Source organism: Acomys minous, assembly GCF_964271855.1.
Source record: "Acomys minous genome assembly, chromosome: 11".
Lineage (NCBI taxonomy): Eukaryota > Metazoa > Chordata > Mammalia > Rodentia > Muridae > Acomys > Acomys minous.
In genome coordinates, this window is record NC_140492.1 from 62,623,011 (window position 1) to 62,634,683 (window position 11,673).

The 11,673-nt window shown below is 41.0% G+C and overlaps 1 long non-coding RNA gene across 2 annotated transcripts; it reads left to right on the forward strand.

Annotated features, from left to right (window-relative positions):
* Window positions 1–950: 950 nt before the first annotated feature.
* On the forward strand, window positions 951–11,422 carry LOC311608571. 2 transcript variants are annotated; one of them, XR_014783017.1, is made up of 3 exons: window positions 951–1,196; window positions 10,288–10,421; window positions 11,408–11,422. It is a non-coding gene; the product is annotated as an uncharacterized lncRNA (long non-coding RNA). The 2 variants fall into 2 exon arrangements; XR_014783018.1 differs by lacking the exon at window positions 951–1,196 and adding an exon at window positions 3,719–3,757.
* The last annotated feature ends 251 nt before the right edge of the window (window positions 11,423–11,673 follow it).

Sequence of the window (11,673 nt, forward strand, 5' to 3'; positions counted from 1 at the left end):
ATCAGCTTGAACAGCTGTGGTCAATCTGGGACCTTTAAGCTTGTTTGTAGCCTTAGGCTATCTCAATAGTTTTGTTTATGGCTAAGAATAAAATTTCTATGTACATTTTGTACATGCATTTATTGGACATATGCACTTGCTTCTCTTTGGTGTATCTCTAGAAATAGGACACGCGAGTCGGTACACAGTAAGTAATCCCAAACACTGCTCTTGAGTGTCGCACCAATTTATCCCCTGGCAGGAATGAATGAGACCTCTTCTTGTTCTATAACCTCATCACATTACATTGCCGACTATTATTCTTATGTACTCATTCATTCATTCATTCATTCATTCATTCATTCATGTGTGTGTACACAAGCCCATGCATTTGCCATAAATGTATGTGTAGGTCAGTGGAAAACTTGTAGGAGTCAATTCTGTCCTTCCACTATATGAATTTCAAGGACTAGGCTCAAGGTCATGAGCCTTGGCTGGCAGGAAGCAATCTTACCCACTAAGTTATCGCAGCAGGCCTGTTTTTAATTGAAAAAATTACTTTGATGGGGAATTTGATGGTATGGTTCTATTCCTGAAGACATCACATCCTTTGGTCTTAGTACATTTAGAAATCAAGCTGGTACTGATCTGGAAGATTCTTCCCTGATGGCTATCTTTGATGGTGCTGGAAGATACAATGCAGGCTTTGAGGGGAAAACATGACAGCCTTAACCATCTGCAAATCCTGAGAGCTCCAGTAATGACTATCTTGGCAACATATGGCTGTTGGTGCAAATGTGTTATGGGAGTAACCAATTGCTTTTTGATAGGATTTAAAGTCCATTCCAAGAACCAGGGCCTGGGGAGATAACCTAATACTATAATTTTGCTAAATGGACATGGTATGAGACTGTTTTCTAAATACTTATTTTATACCCTTAGATTAGTTCAGTTCTCAGCCCTCGTCAGCCCTCATTATAGAGTGGGTGGCAGCTGCTACAGAGATTCAAGTCCAGTCGGAGTGCAGGGAATGTGACTGTGGAGTTCTCAGGCCTAATGTGACACCTGCCTCCCATCTCCCCTGCCAAAGCTGAGGGAACGTCACAGGAGAGGCTGTAGAATTTGCGGAGGACTGTTGTAAGTCATGGGGCATTACAGGCGATTGTACTCACCAGCTCCCAGCTCCCAGCAGCTGTGTTCAACAAGACCCGTGTAAGGTAAGGCCAGTCAACACTTCTGAGCTGAATTTGTTTTGTTTGTTTTTATATGAGGTCAGTGGATTGGCTAGAGGATCAGCCTCTGCCTTCTGAATTACACAAGTGCCTTTGAAAACTAAATGATCTCTCTCTCTCTCTCTCTCTCTCTCTCTCTCTCTCTCTCTCTCTCTCCCTCCCTCCCTCTCTCTCTCTCTCTCTCTCTCTCACACACACACACACAGCCACATACATGCACAATCACACACACACACAGCCACAAACATGCACAATCACACATGCACACATATACACACAGTCACATACATACAGTCACACATACACACAGTCATACAGCACACAGCCACACATACAGTTATCCACACCTTATTGTATCTGTGATTGGTTTTTTTCCTCTCTCTGTACTTGTGGTCCAGTCTAGTCACTGTGACACTGTGGTACTGTGGTTTAAATGTAACCCACTATGCCCAGTTAGTGCTACCAGTACATGTATGAGTATGGGACCATCCCCTAAATCGAGGGAACCTGACAGGGACCACAGTCTAAAAAAATGGCTCTCTTTCTCCTAGAATCCTTCTACTGCCAGTAGCTCCTCAGCTAGGATGGTGATGCTGTGAGCCACTTCCTCCCAGGGGAAAACGCTCTTACAATATTGAAAGAACAAAACAAAACAAAACAAAACATGTGTCTTGAACTTGAGACATATAACACCATCATACAATGTTTTTGGCTATTGTAGGTTTTCTTTCATTTTCATATAAGTTTTAGAATTGATTACCAATTGTCACACATACACAAAATTACTTGAAGTGATCTCTTATCAGTTGTCACAATAAACAAAGCTTCCTTGAATTGATTGGAATTTTGTGTGTTAAGACTTTAGATTAACTTGAGAAGAATGTTTAATAATCCATGAAAGACATGCAATTAAATGTTGTATTTTCCAATCCGAAGACATGGTATTATTCTTCATTTGCAAGATCTTAAATTTCTGGCAGCTGCCTTTGCAGTTTTAAATTAGAAAGTAAATGGCTTAGATTTTGTCAACTTGACATAAGCTAGAGTCAGGTGGGAGGAGGATAATCTCATTTGGGGATTTGCCTCCATCAGATTTGCCTCCATCAGATTGGCCTCCATCAGATTGGCCTTTGGGCATATATCATATCTGTGGGGGCATTTTCTTAATTTCTTTTTTTTTCTCCTTGAGACAGGATGGACCATACTCCCATACTATGACATAAAATAAACTAACCCTCCTTCAAATTACTTCCTGTCAGTTATACGATCACAGCAATTAGAAGACTAATTAACACACATGTGTGTGTGTGGGGGGGCGGATTTTCCTTTTCTAGACATGACAAGTATTTCTATGAAAGATGTGTGAGGTATTCGTGTGTATGTGTGTGTGTGTGTGTGTGTGTGTGTGTGTGTGTGTGTAAGAGAGAGAGAGAGAGAGAGAGAGAGAGAGAGAGAGAGAGAGAGAGAGCGCTATGTCTGTTATTTCAAATGTGCTCCATTTTGTCATTTCACTTTGGCTTTGTTAATTTACAACACCCTTTTGGGTAGGAAGTACATTAATATGACTTCTAAATTTGTGACATTCTTATTTGAGCAAAACAAAAGATAATCTTAGATTTGACCTATGATTTAAGAACACTCTTTCCATATATATGGGCTCTTCAGTGAAGGCCACCTACACCAACTCAAAGTTTAGATGACATCAAACTTAGGAGTGAATATTTTTCCTGGTTTTGGAATGTTAACAGTACAAACCCACTTCTCTGAGGCTTTATTGGGCATGTCTGGCACAAAAATATCTGTACTTTATATACATTCCTTGGCTTCTGTTTTTCTGTAATACTCATCAAGACATGTTTATTTAAATCGTATAGTTTCAGTGAAAATATTCAAGGCCTTTGCAGCAGTGGACCCGTTCACTACAGAATTTTAGAATGGTTTATAGGTGTTATCTTTTGGAAAATTATTATCAGAAAGAGACTAGCAACCGTTAAGCTTCGGTGTAACTTCATCATGACTTTTCTGGCTGAAAGGAGAAGCACAAGCCTTTGAAAGTAAAAAAAGAATTGATATTTTATATTACTTAAATTGTTTTTCTTCTGGGATCAAGCATTTGGAGAGATTATTTTAAAGTGATTAAGCAGAAGGGAAATGTGCAGGGGGTGACAAGTGGCAAAGTCCACTATTGCAGCACTCTGCTGAGTCTCAGATGTGTGAGATTAACTCCACCAGCAGAGACCGGTTCAGCCTTGGGGCTCAACCTACTGGTGCATCCATTGCTTACAACTGCTTCTGGAGACTTCAGGGATGAAGTTCATTAAGGCAACACAAAGCCCGCTGGTGTTCTCCACGGTCCTCTAGGGGGCAGCAGAGGAGCAGTCGATCTCTATTACTGAGTCTGAAGCATTTTGGGGTCCTGGGAAACTCCGACCGAGACCTGAATCGAAATCAGAAGACCAAGTGAAAAAGCATCAAGATCAAGAAAATATAAAAACACAAACATTGTGTTCCAAAGACCGAATTGCGGCTTCACCAGGAAGATCGAGGTTTGTGACAAATAAATGAACAGAGAAAGGCATATTTATTTTTTCTTCCCTTGTTTTTTCCTTTTTGTGTTGTTTTGTTTTGTTTCTTTTTTTTTTTTGTTTTGTTTTGTTTTTAGACAGGTGTTCTGTATAGCTCTGGTTGTCCTGGAACTCACTCTGCAGACCAAGTTGGTCTCGAACTCAGGACCCTGCTGCTTCTGTCTCCTGAGTGCTGCTGGCATTAAAGGCTTGTACACAACTCTCTGCTAGGAACACTTATTTTTCATCAAGTATTTCCTTTCTACCTGATGTGGGGCAGATCCTTGAGGGGCATCTATTCAGTAATCATCAGCCCAGTACGTAAATTAAGACGTATAACAAATTATTAAGTATAGTGTGTTTGGTGAATGCAGAAGGTGCTGTGGGAATTCAGGGGGCAGGAGTGCGTGTGTGTGGGGGGGGTGGTCATGAGGTCAGCTGCAGTTCTGAGTGGCTTTGTTTCTTGGTTTAGAGAGGGAGTTACCAAAGAAGAAAGGGAGAGGCTCTGGTACATACTGCAGGAGTGATCCGTTCACTTCAGCTGTTAGAAGTTAGCAGGACACATAATAAACACCTGCATCTCCATCTTCTGCTAGTATACATGGTGGATAAAGGGCTGAGTGCCCCTGAGGACCCTTCATCAACGTCTTGCTGTTGGTTGAGGGTGGGAGTCTTCATTTATTTTCCTCCCTCCTTCTCCTTTTCCCTCCGTCTCCCTCCTCCCTCCGTTCCTCCTCGCTTCCCTCCTTTTCTCCTTCCTTCCCTCCCTCCATCCTTCTTTCTTTCTTTCCTTTTGTTGATGTCCCTGTGTGGGAGGGTTTGTCTCCTATCTATCTATCTATCTATCTATCTATCTATCTATCTATCTATCATCTATCTATCATCATATTTTTGAGATAGGATCTCTCTAGCTGAACCCAGAGATCACCAACTTTCTGGCCTGCAAAGAACTCTCTGCATCCTAGCACTGAGATTTTAGATGCCAGCCACCATGCCCAACTTTAAAAACAACAAAAACCCTAAGGAGTTTTCCCTTGCCTGGCAGTGGATTTTTAGTATATTTATATGGCTCTTGGGGCATCCCCTTGCTGCCCAGGTTTTTGTTTGTTTGTTTGTTTGCTTGCTTGCTTGCTTGTTTTTTGTTTTCTGAAATGTGAGTGCTGGGGATCTGAACTCAGGACCATAGGCTTGCACAAGAAGCAGCTCACCCACTCAGGCATCTCAGCCCTGGGCTTCTTTCTTAAGAAAATGAAGTCTTGCTTGGTTTGCAGAAAATGAGGAGGTTATTACTTGATTGAAGCAAAAAGTCATGTCATTTGAGGGAAAATGGGTTGAGTGGAGACCATGTGCTAAGTGAAAAAGAGCCAGATTAAGGAAGAAAAGCATTACACTTCTCTCATTGGTAGAATGAATATTTAGTAAATATTTCAAAGTTACAGGACATGGAAGTAGAAGGAAGTCTAGGATGAGCGGGGTGGTCTGAAAGGAGGGAGAGGGAAAGAGGAAGAATAAAGACAAAGCTTCATTTTCCCCTTCATATAAAGAACATGGATTTAGATGTGTGTGTATATGGTGTGTCTATACATACATACAGTATGCAAACAGTATGAGGGTATCTGAGAGGAACAGGGGAACAGCTACATGGTTAGAGCACAGATAGAGGAGAGCAACGAGGGTAAAACACGAGGTGAGTACAGTAATGCACGTGTTTATGAAGGATGTCATAATAGCTCCTTTTATTTTGCGTACTAAATAAAACAACCTCAAAACTAAACATTCCATGCAATTTGCCAGTGAGATTTACACTGAAGACAAAGATTTTCATATAAACTTCTTTCAAAGCAACCACAATGCCTTAACTTGAAGACATTCGCTCTGCAGACTCAACTCCACCAATGAATAAAGGCAGCACAGGCTCCAGGAAAACGCTACCTAGCTCATAACATGGCTAATGTACCAGAAGTACAGAGGTGGACTCCTGCCTCGTCAGAGGGAAGCACACACTATCTATCGGGGCTGTTCATGTGATACTTTGAGTTGGGAAGTTGTGGTTTCTACTGGTTGATGAATCAGATATAATTAGCTCAGACCAGTACCACTGAAGTGAAACCTTCGCTCTGTTGCGGTGGTGGTTCTCAACCTGTGGGTTGTGATCCCTTTGCGGGGGGGGGGGGGGGGTTGTCACATATCAGATATCCTGCATATCAGATATTTAAATTATGATTCATAACAGTAGCAAAAGTACAGTTATGAAGTAGCAACAACAATTTTTGGTGGTTGGGGAATCACCACACCATGAGGAACTGTGCTAAAGGGTCGCAGCACTGGGAAGGTTGAGAACCACTGCTCTATTGGGAGAATTGAAGATGGTTAGCTGGGGCAGGAAAATTACCACTGATTTAAAGAGCCCTGCCCCTTCATTGATTTCATTCTTTATGCTGAAATTACACCCCTTTGTGTATTTGGACCACATTTCTTTCTCCATTTAGCTACTGATGGGAATCTAGTTTGATTTGCCTATTGGTTGTTAGGACTACTCTAGCCATAAACACGATGCTTAAGTAATCTTTATGATATGTCTGGAACCTTTCTACACGTACTGAAGAGTGCTGTAGATGAAGCATATGGTAGTTCTTTGTTAACTTCTTGAGGAAACTCCTGTCGATTCCCACAGTGTCTCTTCCACTTTACATTCCCTGCACCAATTAAGATATTTTTCTTTCCTCATCCCATGGCCCCCTACCTGGCTGTCTTATGTCCGCAGATACTCCAAGATTCAAAGCTAGGACCCACATATGAGTGAGAATGTGCAGTATTTACCTTTCTGGGTCTTGGTTATCTCACTTATAATATTTTCCACCTCCATTCAATTTCTTCAGATTTCATTATTGCTTTTTTTCTTTATAGCTGAATAAAATTCCACTGCGTGTATGTATACATTTTTAGCATCCATTTATCAATTGGTAGGCCTCTAGGATAATGCCATTTTCTAGCTATTGTGACTAGAGCAGAAGTGAACATTGATGCACAAATACCTCTCTAGTAGGATCTGGAGTTCATTGAGCCAAGAATGGTATGGCGGAGTCATTTGGTAGCTCTGGTCTCAGATTTTAAAGAAACTTCCATACTGACTTCTACAGTGGATTCACTCATTTATACTCATATACCCCAAGTGTTCTTTTCTCCCGTCACCGCTGCCAGAATTTATTGTCATTCACCTTCCTGTTCTTGGGTGAGATGAGATCTCAAACAAGTTTAATTTGTATTTTCTTGATAGCTAATGATTTTCAACACTTTAAAACTGATGTCTTATTTTTGAGAACTTCCTGGCCCTATCTATGGCCCATTAAAATATAATTGAATAATATTTAAGTTTATTCTTTGAAAATTCTATAGCCCAATTCTGAATTTAGCTGGCTGTTTGTTTGTTTGTTTGTTTGTTTTTTCATGTTTAGTTTCTTGTGTTCTAGATAACATTGCTCTGTTGGCTGTATAGCTGGCAACGATTTTCTCCTCTTCTGTAGGCTGCCTCTTTACCCCATTAGCAGGTTTTGCTTGTTTGTTTACTTGTTTTTTTTTATGTGTGGAAGCTTTTTAATTTCATTAGGTTCTATTTCTTGATTATTGGCAAGAGGCTTGAGTACTTGATAAGCTGCTGACAGAAGTGCTTAAGAATGGGAATGGGAATGCAGCAATTGCTAGCTTCTATTTGAATAGGCAAAGGGAAGATTTAGTAAATGTTTGCGTATCATTGTTTACCACAAAATTTACATAAATCTGTGCTTACCTGAATTTCAGAGCTAAAAATGATGCTTTTACTTCAGTTGGTTCACACACACACACACACACACACACACACACACACACACACACACACAAATGGAGAGATAAGCTTTCCTATGATGTTTAAATATTGTTTAATAGTTCTAAGAAGGTCTGGCTCACCCCTTGTAGTTATGTTAATTATGTTTAAATGTTAATGGTAGAAATATTTGTTGTAGAAAACTAAAGTCGTAAAGCTTTTTATCATAGAAATTGTGAGTGTGTGGAGATTGTTGTAAGTAAGTTTCTATGATGTTACATTTTGCTTTAACTGGATCAGTGTCACAGTGATGTTTTGCTTAGATTGAGCACACGTTGGAGGGGCTGTCATCAGTAAACAGCCTTTTGTGAAGGAAAAAAATGGCTTCCACAAAGGAACTTTAAAGTACAATGTCACTTCTTACAGTGACTGATGAAAAAAAATGAATAATTACCTCAATCTGTTGTTGAAAACAAGAAAATCTCAAGCTTTCCCTCCTCTGTGGATAAATGTCAAATGCCTGTGAGTTTTTGCTGTATCTTAAGAAGGCTGGGGTGTTATGGTTGAAACCTGGGATAAATGGCTAACTGAGGTGTCCTTCAACGTATTGGAAGCAGACCTGGCCACCAGGTTCTCTCAGCATCCCTCAGTTCCTACTTGCTACTGGGTATGTCTGGAATACTCTATTCCCTAGCCAGAGGCTGGGCTGTCAAACATAATCCAGCCATTGTGGTGGCCTGGCCCTTTGGTTAAGCCTTTACCTTCCTGGCTACTTGGTATCCTGCTGTCCCCTCTCCCCTCCCACCTCTCCTCACACTGACTCAGGGTCACGTCACTCTGGACTCTCCCAGATGTCTCTGCTCTCCCTCATATCTATGGTAAACTTTCTCCTCTCTCATAAAACAAACAAACAAGCAAATAAACAAAAGAAAAAAAAAAAAAAGAAAGGAGTAAAAGGAAGTTTGGTTTTGTCTATTTTAAATAATTCAAAAGCACTTAGTATCCATGATCTAATCCTCATTTTATTAATCACCTTACTCCCAGGACCTAGGTACAGGGAAATGGTGTTAGTCTCTTGCTGTTCTCCTTAAAGCACTGCAGCTAAGTGTTGGTGGCTCCTCCAACTCACACACCTCAGGAGGAGGAGTGTGTTGAGAGAGAACAGAACGCCTCTGGTCAGGCAGCAGCACAAGCTTTCCTCTTGTCTTGGGCTGCTAGCTCATGTCTAGCTGGGAAGAGATTAAAGAAAGTGAGAATACGCCTAACAGCGTACAAACAAAAGGAAGCTCAGGCAAATCATGGAGTGAGTTAAATATACCATGGGTTCTTATATTTTTGAGAATGAAACGAATATTTGCCGCCTCACTTAAAACCCAAAGTATTGCCGATGGATATGAACGAACTGGGTTTATTATTCTCCTGCCGTGAACTATTCATTATTGATGTATGGCGCATGGCTGTGAAGGTGCTCTTGTGTTTTGGATCTGGAGTGGTTTCTCAAAAGATCCATGGGATGGAGGCTTAGCAACACTTAGTTGAATGGTAAGAGTGTTAACCTTATCAGTGGGCTAGTCCATTCATGACTTTGTGGCTGAATGGGCTGATGGGGAAAGTGAGAGTTGTAGGCCATGAAAGATGTGCTTTATCAGCCACCATGAGGTGAGCATCTCTAGGACACCGTTCGTTCTCTTCCATACTGCTCTGTATCTCCACGGTCCAGAAACAAGGAAAATAGCTGACTATTGACTGAAACTGCTCAAACCATGGGCCAGTTTTATTTGGTGTTTTGTCAAATGAATAAAAAGCCCACTAAACAAGTGATGGAGGTAGTATTTACACCCAATTCAAAAATTATTAACTGTACTTAGTGAGATAATATGTATAAAGAACTGACCATGTCTGGCATATAGAAAGTCCCTCAGAATTGTTCTTATGGCTGAATCTTGGAAAAATGACATTGAACCTATAGATAGCATTGATATAAGGGAACATAGTCAGGATAACAAGAATTTGTTAAAGGGTCCACATGGGTCTTTATCATTGTGTGGGGAAATTTGATCAAAACCTGGGTTTGGTTTTGTTATTTTGTGACAGGGTCTCTCTATGTGAACTCTGGCTGTCCTGAAACTAACTCACTATGTAGACCAGGTTGCCCTTGAACTCACAGATCCACCTGTCTCTGCCTCCTAAGCGCTGGGACAAAAGATGTGCACCATCACGTCTGACAAGTCATGTATTTTTATATCATCAAACTATAGCTGAAATTTATGGCAATACTTGTCATTGTTAGGACTTTCATAAATAAATGAAAATGTGTATGTTTGTATGTATATATGTATATGTATATATGATGGAACTTTTCTGTACACTAAGTGGTCATGTCATTATTTTGACTTCTTACATAGAAATGTTGATTTAGAAGATTGGCATTTATATAGCTGCTTACAGGAGCCATCAGTGCATTAGGATTCCCCAGCCAGAAGCAAGGGAAGAGACAAAGACAAATGAACAAGCAAACAACAACTTCCACAGATGAAGTTCTTCCCTGTCTTTGTGTCTCTGAACTTATTTTTGCTGGGAGATAGTTCATAGACTTGAACATGATACTTGCCTGATTTTTTGCCTCTCACCTTGTTGTCAGAAGGGGAATTTTGGAAAAGAATAACTTCCTATCCAGACATTGACCCTGTGGATTTTGTTTCTACCTCAGGCCATTTCAGAAGCACCGGGCATCAACAATTCATAGACTTGCTCTAACCACAATACCTCTGCAGAGATGCTCGTGTGAAACATTTCTATCCCAGGAACACAAACAGGTCCATCGATCTTGCCATCACTCCAGAGGTAAGTATGAGAGCTATAAAAATTGCGTAGGAGGTAGGCTCTGGAGAAAGGATGGCATAATGACTTCTGAATTGTTTCCTGACTTTGCCAAAAAGCATCACTGAGAAATAGGAAGTGGGTGTGGTCAATTCTCAGCACCTAAGAATGCCATTACAAGAAGTTATATGGTCCTTAATGCTACATTTATGAGTCTACCAGTCTACTTAAGAAAGATGTACTGGCATGTTTAGTGTCACACATCACACATAATAGTTAACTATAAATGCACCGCCTTGTATATTCCAAACAGAATTAACATGTAACAAACATGTAACCATGTATATAGTATACAAATATAGCCAGTCTCAGAAATGGCATGCTAACAGTTCTGGTCATTCGCTTAAGCTGCCATTTCTTGTTAGGGTTTTTATTGCTGTGATAAAACACCATGAAAATCAACTTGGGAGAGGAAAGGGTTTATTTCAGATTATAACTCCTAGGTCACACTTCATCACTTGGGAGAAGTCAAGGCAAGTACTCCGGGCGGGAACTGAAACAGAGGCCGTGGATTAATGCTGCTTACTGGCTTGCTCCTCCTGGCTTGCTCAGCTTGCTTACCTATTCACCCCAGGACCGCCTGGTCAGATGTGGCATAGATTATAGTGGGCCAGGCTCCCAACATCAATCATGACTCAGAAAAATGTCCCACAGGCAAAGGAACTGAGGCCACCACACTGGGCATAGATGAAATAGTGGCTGGGTTGTGCAGAACAGTCATTTTACCTCTGCCTGACATCAATTGCTCACACAGGGCCATGGAGCTCTTCATAGGACATGTGTAGGTCTATGTTGTGCAGGGTTCCAAGGAGCACAACTTCTGATGTTTGAAACAGCAACAGAGGGCCGTTGTTTTAGGAATTCCACAAGCCAGTCTTGGCCAGCTGGCTGACCTCCTGTGGGCAACTGACTTTTCTTTTTCTTTCTTTCCCATCTCTTCCTGTGGGAAGCTGGACATATCATTTGGCCTCTCAATGACCACTCTCCACTCAAGTACACAGGTTGGAACTTTTCTCAGGGCATTTAGGACCAACAGATCCCATATTTAGAGAAGCCTTTCCGTCTCACTGGCATTGCCTCGTTTGGAAGGACTCTCAATAGCACAGTCTTTTGCTCCAGCGGAGTGACTTTGGGGCAGGGAACTGGGACTCGTGGCTCTCATTTCAAATTTTGATACTGATGTTCATGCTATCCCTAGAACTTGGCTATTCCTTTC